The sequence below is a fragment of the Lutra lutra genome, chromosome 10 (genome assembly GCF_902655055.1).
Source record: "Lutra lutra chromosome 10, mLutLut1.2, whole genome shotgun sequence".
Lineage (NCBI taxonomy): Eukaryota > Metazoa > Chordata > Mammalia > Carnivora > Mustelidae > Lutra > Lutra lutra.
Window position 1 is genome coordinate 111,300,895 of NC_062287.1, and position 10,909 is coordinate 111,311,803.

The window sequence follows — 10,909 nt, forward strand, 5'->3', positions numbered from 1 at the left end:
TTCCATTTTACAGAAGGAAACGCTGAGGCTCAGAGGGGCAGAGTGACGTCACAGAGCTCCTCGGTGGCAAAGCCACATCGGGAGCGACAACTGCTAATTCTGAGTCGCTCCACCCTCCCGGCCTCTGCGAGGAAGGACCCAGGGGCTCAGATGCCCCTCATCCCCGACAACGGCTGCAGGGCCCCGCCAGCCCCAGAAACCGGGCCCTGTGCCCCGATCCCGTTCACCGCCTGGCCGGCTGTGTGGACAGGATGCTGTGTCCCTCCTGCGAGCCAGGAGCTGATTAACACACACTCAGCAGGGAAGAGGAGGCAGAAGCGGGCATGGACATCGCAGCTGAGGCTTTGGGACCGTGCCTGGCTAACTTCTCTGCCGCCCCGGGCTTCCCCCCACTCGGGAATAGCGGCTTCCCAGTCTCGCCCAGCACTCCCCCTTCCTAACGCCGAAAAGATTGCATTTGCCCCATTTACTCTGCTCCTGCCGCTGACCCTACCCTATAAATCTGGGCGGGGCAGTGCGTGCTCTCTGCCTTGGCATTCAAGGCCTTGGTGCCAACTTGGTGCCCCCTCCCCGTTTCTGGCACAGCCCTCTGTTCTGGGGAAATTCCTCTCGTCCCCGGAACGTGCCATGATTTTGCTACCTCTGAGCCTTTGTCTCCAACCCCCACCGCGCCTGGGCTCCCCGCCCGGTTTCTCTTCCTGGGCTGACAGGGCAGGTCTGGAGTTGGAGGAACCTCGCACAAACCCTAATTATAGACCCTGACATTGCTGACTTAGGAAGCTGTGCGACGCTGGACAAGCACATGAACCTCTCTGAGCTTTGATCACTTCACGTGTAAAACGTCATTCTAATCGGTACGTTTCTCGAGCTCCTACGATCAACAGCCGTCTGGGGATTCAGCAGTGGGGAATTGTGTTTTTTAGTGTCTATCCTCTCTTCCTAAGTTCTCCATCAAATCCTAGTGACACTTACTTAAAATTTTTATTAAAATATTAATTACCAGTGAAAAGGGACCTAGGATGAGGGAAGACGTTTCTCTCCAGGGTGAAGGGGGGTATCCTATGTAAAGTGCCAGGAGGAATGATCATTAAGTTGCCGCTGTCACCAAGATGCTGCCCTCGAGTCTTCCAGGCTGCCTCCTGCAGTCAGACCTGACCCCCCACCTCCTCTAGGGTCTCCCGGCACCTTTGTTCTATTTCATCCATCCATCCACTCATTCGCCCACCTGTTCATCCATCCATCCATCTCTCCACCCATCCATCCATCTGTCCATCATTCATCCATCAACCCATATGTACATATATCCATCATCCATCCATCCATCCATCCGTCTGTCCATCTACACATCCATCCATCCATCCATCCATCCATCCGTCCATCTACGCATCCATCCATCCATCCATCCATCCGTCCATCTACACATCCATCCGTCCATCCATTCATCCATCCATCCACCAACCTATTCATCCATCCATCCATTTTTCCATCCATCCATCCATCCATATGTACATACATATGTATGTACGTCCATCCATCCATCCATCCACCCAGCCAGCCCCAATACATTCATCTGCCCATTAGTTATTTACAACATACAACATGCCAAGTCCCGTGCTTGGTGGGTAGGAGATAAAGACAATACAGTCCTGGTCCTTCCCTTCATGGAGATAACTGTCAGGTGGAAGAGAAATGCCGTCAGAAAGTATGTACAGCATCTGAGCTTTGACAGATCGTGTGCAGAGCACATGGTTCAGACACATGGCTTGCAGAAACGGGGTGTCTAAGTTGATACCCAAAAGTTACAGGCAGGTGAACATGGGGCAGGGAGGGAAGAGGACCTTCCCGTGAAGGGTAGAAGGTGAGAAGGTAGGGGGAGAGGAGTGCGGGCCTGGAGAGGTAATAAAGGACCTTGTGGGCCATTTAAGAAATTTGAACTTTGTCCCGAGAGCAGGCTTAGAGGGCTTCAAGCAAGGAAGGGCATGACAGGCTCTGGTTTTGGAGAGGTCGGTGTGGCTGCAGTGTGGACAGTGGGTTGGAGTGGATGGGAGGCGGGGATGAGCAGGAATCATCCGAGGAGTCAGCTGGAAAGCTGGAGCAGCGATGGCCCCGCCAGCAGCAGGCGGCAGGAGTCTGGAGCAGGGCACGGGCAGTGGGGTCAGGAGAGTGGACCGAGCCCCCCACCATTTCTCCTGACCTAGATTTCACTCCGCGGCACGATGAAGGGGCCACAGACAAACGGCGTCTCCACTTAGCTTCTGCAATCATTGACGTGTTTCCTGTTCTTTTGCTTTCTCTGTAGGCAAATAGCAAGACAGGCAGATTTCCCTTTTCTGAACATTTGAAATAAGTTGTGGTATGATGATGCTCTGTCCCCAGGCCCTTTGGCTACAGCTCCCAGAGTAAGGGCACCTTCCTCCTTAACCACAGAGTAGTGTCACCGTGGAAATTCAACACCAGCAGCGTCTACTGTCCCGTCCATGTTCAGACTTTCCCAGTGACTTCAGGGACGTCGTTCACAGTTGGGTTTTGTTTTGAAAGCTGAGGATCATCAAGTTGCCCGGGTTGCATTTGGTCACGTCTCTCTGGTCTCCAAGAAAGACACGGGAGGGGGATGCACGGGCTTGAGGAGTCACTGCGGGTCAGGTGGAGGGCAGGGCGGGATCCGGTGATGGCTGGGCTCTGGCCTGGGCTGCCAGGGTGCAGTCCCCCAAGTGAGGTGTTCCAGAGAGGGAGAAGATCTCGAGAGAGAGGAATTGTTGGGCCCGCGGAAATGCAGGTGTGAAGGTCGGGAGACCGGTCTCGGCGGGATACAGACCGCAGGCTGCCTTAGTGTCCCGGGGCGGCCGTAACGAGTGACCATAAACGATGTGCCTTAAGACAACGTCTGGAGACCAGAAGTCCTAAATCAGAGTGAAGGCAGGGCCAAGCTCCCCGCAAAGGCTCCAGGGAGGAATCCTTCCGTGCGTCTTCCGGCTCCCGGTGGCTTTCAACAACTGTGGGTGTCCTGGCTTGCCGCCGCGTCCCTCCGGTCTGCCTCTGCAGGGACACGTGGGCTTCCTCCCTGCGTGTCTTCACAGGGTCCTCTTATGAGGATATCAGTCACCGGATTTAAGGAATGCCCAACTTCAGTGTGACCTCATCTTAACTAATTACATCTGTAAACACCTAATTCTAAATAAGCTCATATCCTGAGTTTCCAGGTAGCTGTGAACTTGGCGGCGCCAGGGACCACCAGGATCTACATGATAATCAAAGCCCCGGAAAGGGTGCCATTGCCTGGGAGGTGGAGAGGAAGGAGAGGCGGCTTGGGACACAGAGCAGATACGGAGTGCGAGCGTGTGAACAGGCAGGTGACTCGGGCCTGGTCTCCCGGCGGGTGCTAAACCATCATCTGTCCCAGGTCCCCCTCGTGGGAGAGGGCACCCCTGCTCACCGCTCACCCCATTACCCAACACCATCCCTCTCCGTCCCGGGGACAGGGCCACACGTGCGGAGCACGGAATAAGGAGTCCTAACGACAGTGGACCTGCCCCTTGGGAGCACTTGGCTGTAAGGACACGGCCGCGTGATGCCGCCCCAGGGAGTGCTGCCTACTCCCATCCACTCCTGTCCCCAAGGCCTCCCTTTGACTTCTGCAGCTCCCAGCCTGGGCCTGCGGGCCGCCCAGCCTCCTGAGAGTGTCTGCACTCTGGGCCCCGTCACCCTGGGAGCCCCAGCCACCCCTTGCTGCAGGGGGGTGGGCAGGGTGCCCTGGGCACACTTCCCTTGCGTGGACCGGCTCATCGGATCCCACGGGGGCCTGTGGGAGCGTCAGTGCCGTGGGAACGTTGTCGCGAGTCCCACACAGTGGCTGAACCGAAGCACAGAGTGGCCCACCCACGGTCACACAGGAAGGCAGACGAGCTGCCACCCACATGCAGACCCAGGGCTTCACGGAGCCCCAGAGAGCGCGGCTGTGGACGGACCCCAGCCCCTCATCCTCATCTAACGGGCCGGAATGTCATTGGCCGATTTCAGGGGGACTGTGGAAGCCGTCTTGTCCCAGCCCGAGGATCTGCTCTGATGCTCCCAGGGGCTGTCTGGGATCTGGCCTGACCTGGGGCTCTGCCCTGTGCCCCCTGCACCCGACGGGGGCAAGACAGGGGCCTGGGTGCTGGGGTACGAAGGGCAGGTGCGACCCTGAAGCCGGGGGCCTCCAGGCTTCCGTGGGGCTGTGGTCCCTCGGAGCTGGGGCTTCAGCCCTGCTGCTCTGCCAGCTTTTCTCTTCCATTCTCCACCTGCGGCCCCAGATGGGCTTCGTCCAGGGAATGCCCTGCAGAAACCGCTCCTGGCTTCTCCCGGTCCTCACCCTTGCCATAGCGGGGAGGGTTTCTGGTCTGGTCTGGTTTTCTCAGTCTTTATTAGAAGCCTTCGGGATCTTTCCCACGAGGGACGGGAGCCTGTTATCCCTGGCAAGCTGCTGCACGGCCAGTGGGAGGGAGCCCTCCCACACCCCCCAGGGCCGAGCTGGCAGCTGGGGTGGGGTGGAGCCCGCTGTGGGCCGTGGGAAAGGGGGCCCCAGAGAGGGGTTGGCAGGGAGGAGCCCCTTCTCCCTCTGATGGAATTTCTCTTTACCAGATCTTTGGGGAGAGGGGATGAAGGGTGGAGTAGACTCCCCAGGCTGGAAGGACGCTTGCCCCCCAGCCTCCGGGCTGGCTTGTCTCTCTGCCCGGACCCCCTGCCCCACTCTCCTCACAGCACTAGCTCTTACTGATCCATTTTGTCCTGCCTTCAGTGCTGCTTCTTCCAGGAAGACCGCCCTGCTTCCCCTGGACCTGAGGTAGTGACTTTCCCTGTGCTCCTAGAATACCCTCTACCCCTGTCTCTGCCAATGGAATTTAGGTTCCTTGAGGGCTGAGGCCATGCCTTCTTGCCCACCTGGTGTCCTCAGCACCCGGCCTCACACATCACAGGCTTGCAACAGCTGGGACAGGAGCCAGCCTGTTATCTCTCGCTCCCCTTTCCCTCTGGGGTCGAAGCTCACCGCCTCACCGCCTGAGGCTCCCAGCTTCTCCCTCCCCCACTGGGACCACATCCAGCCAGGAATGACGCAAAGGTTTCCTGTGTCACACAGAACAGAAGCAGAGGCAAGGTGGACAAAGGGGGCTATAGGGTAGGGGAACTCCTGGAAGAGGTGACTCGGTCGCGTGGGAAATCAGAGACTGGGAGAGGTCTGTCACGTGAAGGGCCTACTCAGAGTGCTCTGGTTGGAGAGGAGGAGCGAGTGCAAAGGCCCTGGGGCAGGAACCAGCTTGGCAGGTTTGAGGGCCACACAGGTCCAGAGCAGTGGAGCTGAGTGAGCTGTGGGTCTTATTCTAAGTATGTCGGAAGCCAGGGAAGGACGTGCCATGACTCGGCCAGAGGCCGGCCTTCCTGGCGCCAGGGGGGCTCGCTGAGCCGAGGCTGAGCGGCAAGGCTTGGGGGATTCCCGGGGGTCCCACGGCCTCCCCGGCCCCAGACGCCCGGGCAGTCCTGCACGTGCTGGCCATGATCTGGAAATGTTGGTGGAAGGCACGGCAAGGAGCAACACGTCCCGTGGGGGCGGCGGGGGGCCGCGGGAGTACACTCACCTTCCGGTTCCCAGAGTTGATATGACCTGGTGAGAAGTAGGTTAGGGGCAGAGAGAACCTGTTTTTCAGCCACCCACAGGGATGCAGACATGGCTCAGTGAGCATTTTCACCTTTGAGCAAAAACAGCAAGGCCTGCCTCTGTCTGAGTTCCCGGTACTTAGACACAAAGGTATGAGTTATATGGTAAAAAGGCATTAAGTTCTATGACAAAAAGGGGCCATTCTTGTTCCCTCCCATTAGAAGGGCCTGACCTGCTGTAAGGGTGCCGCCCTCTGCATGGGGTCTCACCCCATCCCTGGGGGACCCACAAGGCACACCTACCTCTCCACTTCCTCCCACATGATTGGTGAGGAAGGAAACTGAGGCTCAGAGGGCCCTAAACACCTCCCCAAGGCCCAGGCCAGAACGAGCAGGAGAGGAGCTTAGCACCCGCTCCTCGTCCTGCGCTGCTGAAAATGATCCCTTCTCGTGAAGTAGTTCATTCGCACAAGAGGACAGAGGGGGACACTAAGGTGACACGGACACCACATGCCACCTCCGGCCGAGGACAGAGGGGGACACTAAGGTGACACGGACACCACATGCCACCTCCGGCCTAAGACAGAGAAGCAAGACATGCCAGGACCCAGCAGCCCGGCCCCCGCGCTGGCCGGTGACCCTCTGCCCCACAGGTAACCACCCCGACTTCCCGTCGGTCTCCCCCGCTCCCGGGCCCCTCCCGCTGCGGGCCACTGCTCTCCGGGTCCACGGTGCACAGGTAGTAATAGGGATTGTTTACGTTTCATGGATAAAGGCATAAATAGACCTGTGTTTGGGCGTTTTAGGTTCCTCTAATAAGCTAGCACACACAGGACAGCTTGAAACAGCAGAAACGTACTCTCAGATTTCCGTGAGGCCGGGGGCCCGCAATGCAGGTGTGGGCACGGCTCGTTCCCTGGGGAGACACTGGGAGGCAGCCCGTGTCCCTGCCTCCTCCCGGCTTCCCGGGCTGGCCAGCTGCGCCCCTAACCCCCGGGCTGTAGCCTCATGGCGCCGGCCTCTGCCTCTACCCTCACGTGGCCTTTTTCCCCGGCGTGTCTGGTTTCTCTCCTTTTTTTTTCTTTTTAAAGATTCATTTATTTATTTGAGAGAGCAGGGGGAGGGGCAGAGAGAGAGACACAGAGTCTCCTGCAGACTCTGCGCTGAGCACAGAGCCCGACGCAGGACTTGACCGTGATCCTGACCTGAGCGGAAATCAAGAGTCGGTTGCTCAGCGGACTCAGCCCCCAGGCACCCCCCTTCTCTCTCTAAGGACACAGCCGTTCCACGTGGGACCCACCGTAAATCCAATATGGTCTCCCCGCGACATCCTTTTTTTTTTTTAATTTTTTTTAAAGATTTTATTTATTTATTTGACAGACAGAGATCACAAGTAGGCAGAGAGGCAGGCAGAGAGAGAGGGGGAAGCAGGCTCCCCGCTGAGCAGGGAGCCCAATGTGGGGCTCGATCCCAGGACCCCGGGATCACGACCTGAGCCAAAGGCAGAGGCTTTAACCCACTGAGCCACCCAGGCGCCCCATCCCCCTGACATCCTTAACTTGATCACCTCTGCAAAGACCTGTGTTCCCAATAAGATTGCGTTCCCAGGGAGTTGGGTTTCAGACATGGACGTATCTTTCCAGGGCGTCTGTCCCCCACCACATAGAGGAATGTGCTCCAAAATTTACTTAGTTGTTGGGGTGTTTGATCAAACAGTTTAGGGCCCCGCAGGAGTGAGGATGTCCCTGATACCTCCTGTCCTGGTGGGGGGGTCACACCTTGTGCCCCTCGGCGCCCTAGCTGCTCAGCGGGGTGCGGGAGGAGACCAGCCATCCAGGCTGCTGGAGGTTCCTCGGGAGCTGGCGTGGGTGTAGGATGTGGACAGCCGTGGAGAGGGGCGGCCAGTGCTTCCCGTCTGCGCCTGCCAGACACAGCTCCCTGCTCTTGCCCATCACCCTCCTCCCTCAGACTAGCCTGGACAATCCAGGGCCATCTGCCACGGCCATCGGTCCTCCTTGCATCCTGTCCCGTCCTCTGGGGCGTGTCTCCCCTTGTCATTTAGAGAAACGAGTTGGGTAATGACTTGTTCAGGGCTTGTCTCCCCTGGGATCTTGCCTCTTCCATTCCTTCCTGCCTTGCAGGCCCTCCAGAGGTCACTGTGGACCGAATGCATGAGATTGAGCCTGGGTGACCCACACCCTTCTTAGCCTGGTCCACAGGAGACTGCGTGGTGGGCAGGGTCACCGTGGGGCGCCCGAGCAGCCCGGGAGGAAGGGATTCCTGCAGACTGTCTTGCTGGGACCCCTCCTACGGCAGCTTCGAGCACCAGGCAAGCCACGGTCGCAGTCACTGGCCCTGCCCCCTTGACTGGGTGGCTGGGAGGCTTCCCCCGGCAGCGACAGTTCCCCAGATGAGCCCCGCTTCATACTAGAGATCAAGACGGAGGAACAGACTGCCGCCCGGCCCGGCCCAGCCCACAGGTGGGGTTGAGGACCCTGCCCCTCGGGCCCCTGGCCTGCCGGCTCTAACCTCCTCTTTGCTCAGACTTGGGGAAGGGCTCCTCCTCCTCCACTCGGCGACCTCCCAACTTGGGAAAACTCGTGCAAATCCTCGGAAAGATCCCACACGTTCTCCTTCTGCCTAATGCAGAAAAGCCAAGCCTCACAGCAAAAAGCTATGAATTCTCGTGAACAGGACCTCGGCAGTGAAGCTGCTGTACCCGTGGGGACCCTCACTTCTCCCAGGCGCTCGGAAGCCCCTTTGCTCAGCCCTGCCTCCCACAGCTGCTGCTCGTGCCTGGCCTGGGGCCTTGGGCCTCTGGGGATTCATCAGGAGCCAGGGACGCGGCCACCTTCTCTGGCGCAGGAGAGGAACTCCCCACAGGTGGAGATTTCCATCCTAATAATAATAATAATAATAAATTCCCATCCCGTTGTCCCCCACTGTGCAAGGATCAGGCCTCTTGCACTTCCTGTGTTCTAAATCCCACACGCAAGTTCTGAGAATGTCCTCCCTCAGTCTCGGCCAAGCTGGAAGCCCTCGTTCCCTCCCCTTGGGGCCAGAAGGTGCACAGGCCTCGGGCACCAGGCAAGGCTGGAACGGAAGGCAAGGGCGGGGGAGGAGGGCGGCCTGGGGGCAGGTGCCCACGGAGGTGGCTGCAGCCAGCTGTCCAGGCTCCGTTGGTGGGAAACACGTTTGCTTCACACGCGGGGACACGTTTCTCCTCCCGTTGGATCCGACCCACACAGCCGTTAGGATCTCAAGTCGTCGCCCGCTACCTAAGCAGGCAGCCTGGAGCAAGCCTCAGTGTGAGAAAGCAGAGGCAGCCCCGGGAAATCACAGGATTGCCCTGGAGACGCTGGGAAGGCCCGGTCACAGGAAGGCGACAGCCTGTGGGGACGCCGGCGCGAGCTACACGGGCCGGCAAGTCGTCCCTAACTCATCCCTCCGCAGTGTTATGTGAAGAGCATGGGGGGCGCTGCCCACCGGCTGGTCCTGATCTCAGAGTCACGGGATTGAGCCCCGCATTGGCCTCTGTGCTCGGCATGGAGACTGCTGGGGGTTCCCCTCGTCCTTGCCGGCTGCCCCTCCACTGCTCACTCTCTCTCTCTCGCTAGAATAAATGAATTCATTTTTTTCTGAAGATTTCATTGATTTGTTAGAGACAGCACACAGAGCGAGAAAGAGAGCATGGTGGTGGGGGGGAGGGAGAGGCAGACGCCCCCCTGAGCAGGGAGCCCGACCCCGGGCTCCATCCTGGGACCCTGGGATCATGACCAGAGCCGAAGGCAGACGTGTCACCAACTGAGCCCCGAAGGTGCCCCCATAAATCTAACTTAAAATAGAAATGACTAGATTCTCTTCAGGTGTGAGAGTGAAAAACAGAATTTACTAATGTGGATTGGAGAAACTGCTCGCAGCTGGAGTGTTTCCAGATCGTTGATACCAGTCTCTTGAGGTCGCAGAGAGCATCCCGCCGCCCTCGAACGCCACCCTGCTTGAATTCACAACCCTCACATCGAGAATCACGCACTCCACCGGCCAAGCCGGCCAGGCGCCCTGAAAGTTAAAAGCGAGCTTAAGGAAGTGTCAGGAAGGAGGAGAAGAGCTTTCCCGGTTGGATAGCCGCTGCCGGCAGGCACCAGATGGAGCACCCGAAGGTGCTCGAAGGTGATGCTGGGTCAGTGCTCCTCTTTCCCCGGTGTGGCAGCAATCATGGTCTCCCAGTTCCCAACACATACTCAACTTTAAGGCTCAGGAATCTTAATTATTCTGTAGCTTTCAGAACACTGTATTTATGTGCTTTTAAATGATGAGTGACCGGAATACACAGGTTCGCAGGTTTTCTGTTTAAAAAAAAATCACAAACACGTGGCTTCTTCTTTACCTTTTTTTTTCCCCCTTAAAATTTTATTTATTTATTTGGTGGAGAGCAAGAGTGCACAAGCAGTGGGAGGGTCAGAGGGCGAGAGAGAGAATCAGGCTTCCCACTGAGCAGGGAGCCCAATGCAGGACTCCATCCCAAGACCCTGAGATCATGACCCAAGCCGAAGGCAGAGGCTTAAACCGCTGAGCCACCCAGGCGCCCCCCACATGCCTTCTTCTCATTACAAACCATCATTCTGACAATACACATATTTTAATAACGTGAAAAGGACCTCCATCTGTTACAGACGTTGGATAATAGCAAACATTTAAAGAAGGAAGTAACAAAAAATAATTGCCAAATACAAACCATTAAAAACACTTAAAGATAATTCCACAAATGTCTACCATTAAAGGTTCATTGTCCTGTCTGATAATCTTGATCCTTTGTTTCATGATAAATATTTAAGTCGTGGAAAAATTTCTTTCAGGGCATTGATACTGGCAAATCTTTAGGCATCTGTACAAAGCATCGTCAAGTTGGGCAAGAGGAGGAGTACGGGCTGCTTTTTTTTTTATTGTGGTAAAAACATATGACACGAAGTTTACCATCTCAGCTATTTTAACTGCGGAGCTCAGTGGTTTGAAGCACAATCACATTGCAGAGCCATCCCCGCCATCTGCCTCCAGGACTTTCCATCTTCCCAAACTGGACCCTTGTCGCCCTCCCCCGGCCCCGGCGCCCACTGTCCACCCTCTGTCCCCCTGAGACACCGACCCCCTTCCCTCCCCTGCCCATCCCCCCGCCACTCTCCGTCCCCGTGAAGCTAACCACTGCAGGAACCTCTTCCAGGTGAAATGTGTCCTTTGGTGACAGGTGTATTTCACTCAACATAATGTCCTCAAGTCTCACCCA

General features: G+C 57.2%; 1 long non-coding RNA gene across 2 annotated transcripts; it reads left to right on the top strand.

The window, feature by feature from the left end:
- The first annotated feature begins 338 nt into the window (after positions 1 to 338).
- Positions 339 to 6,962, top strand: LOC125079994 (uncharacterized). Of its 2 annotated transcripts, XR_007121189.1 has the most exons (5): positions 339 to 854; positions 3,201 to 4,819; positions 4,953 to 6,122; positions 6,176 to 6,281; positions 6,902 to 6,962. It is a non-coding gene; the product is annotated as an uncharacterized LOC125079994 (long non-coding RNA). The 2 variants fall into 2 exon arrangements; XR_007121188.1 differs by having other exon boundaries at positions 3,201 to 6,122.
- Positions 6,963 to 10,909: the final 3,947 nt, after the last annotated feature.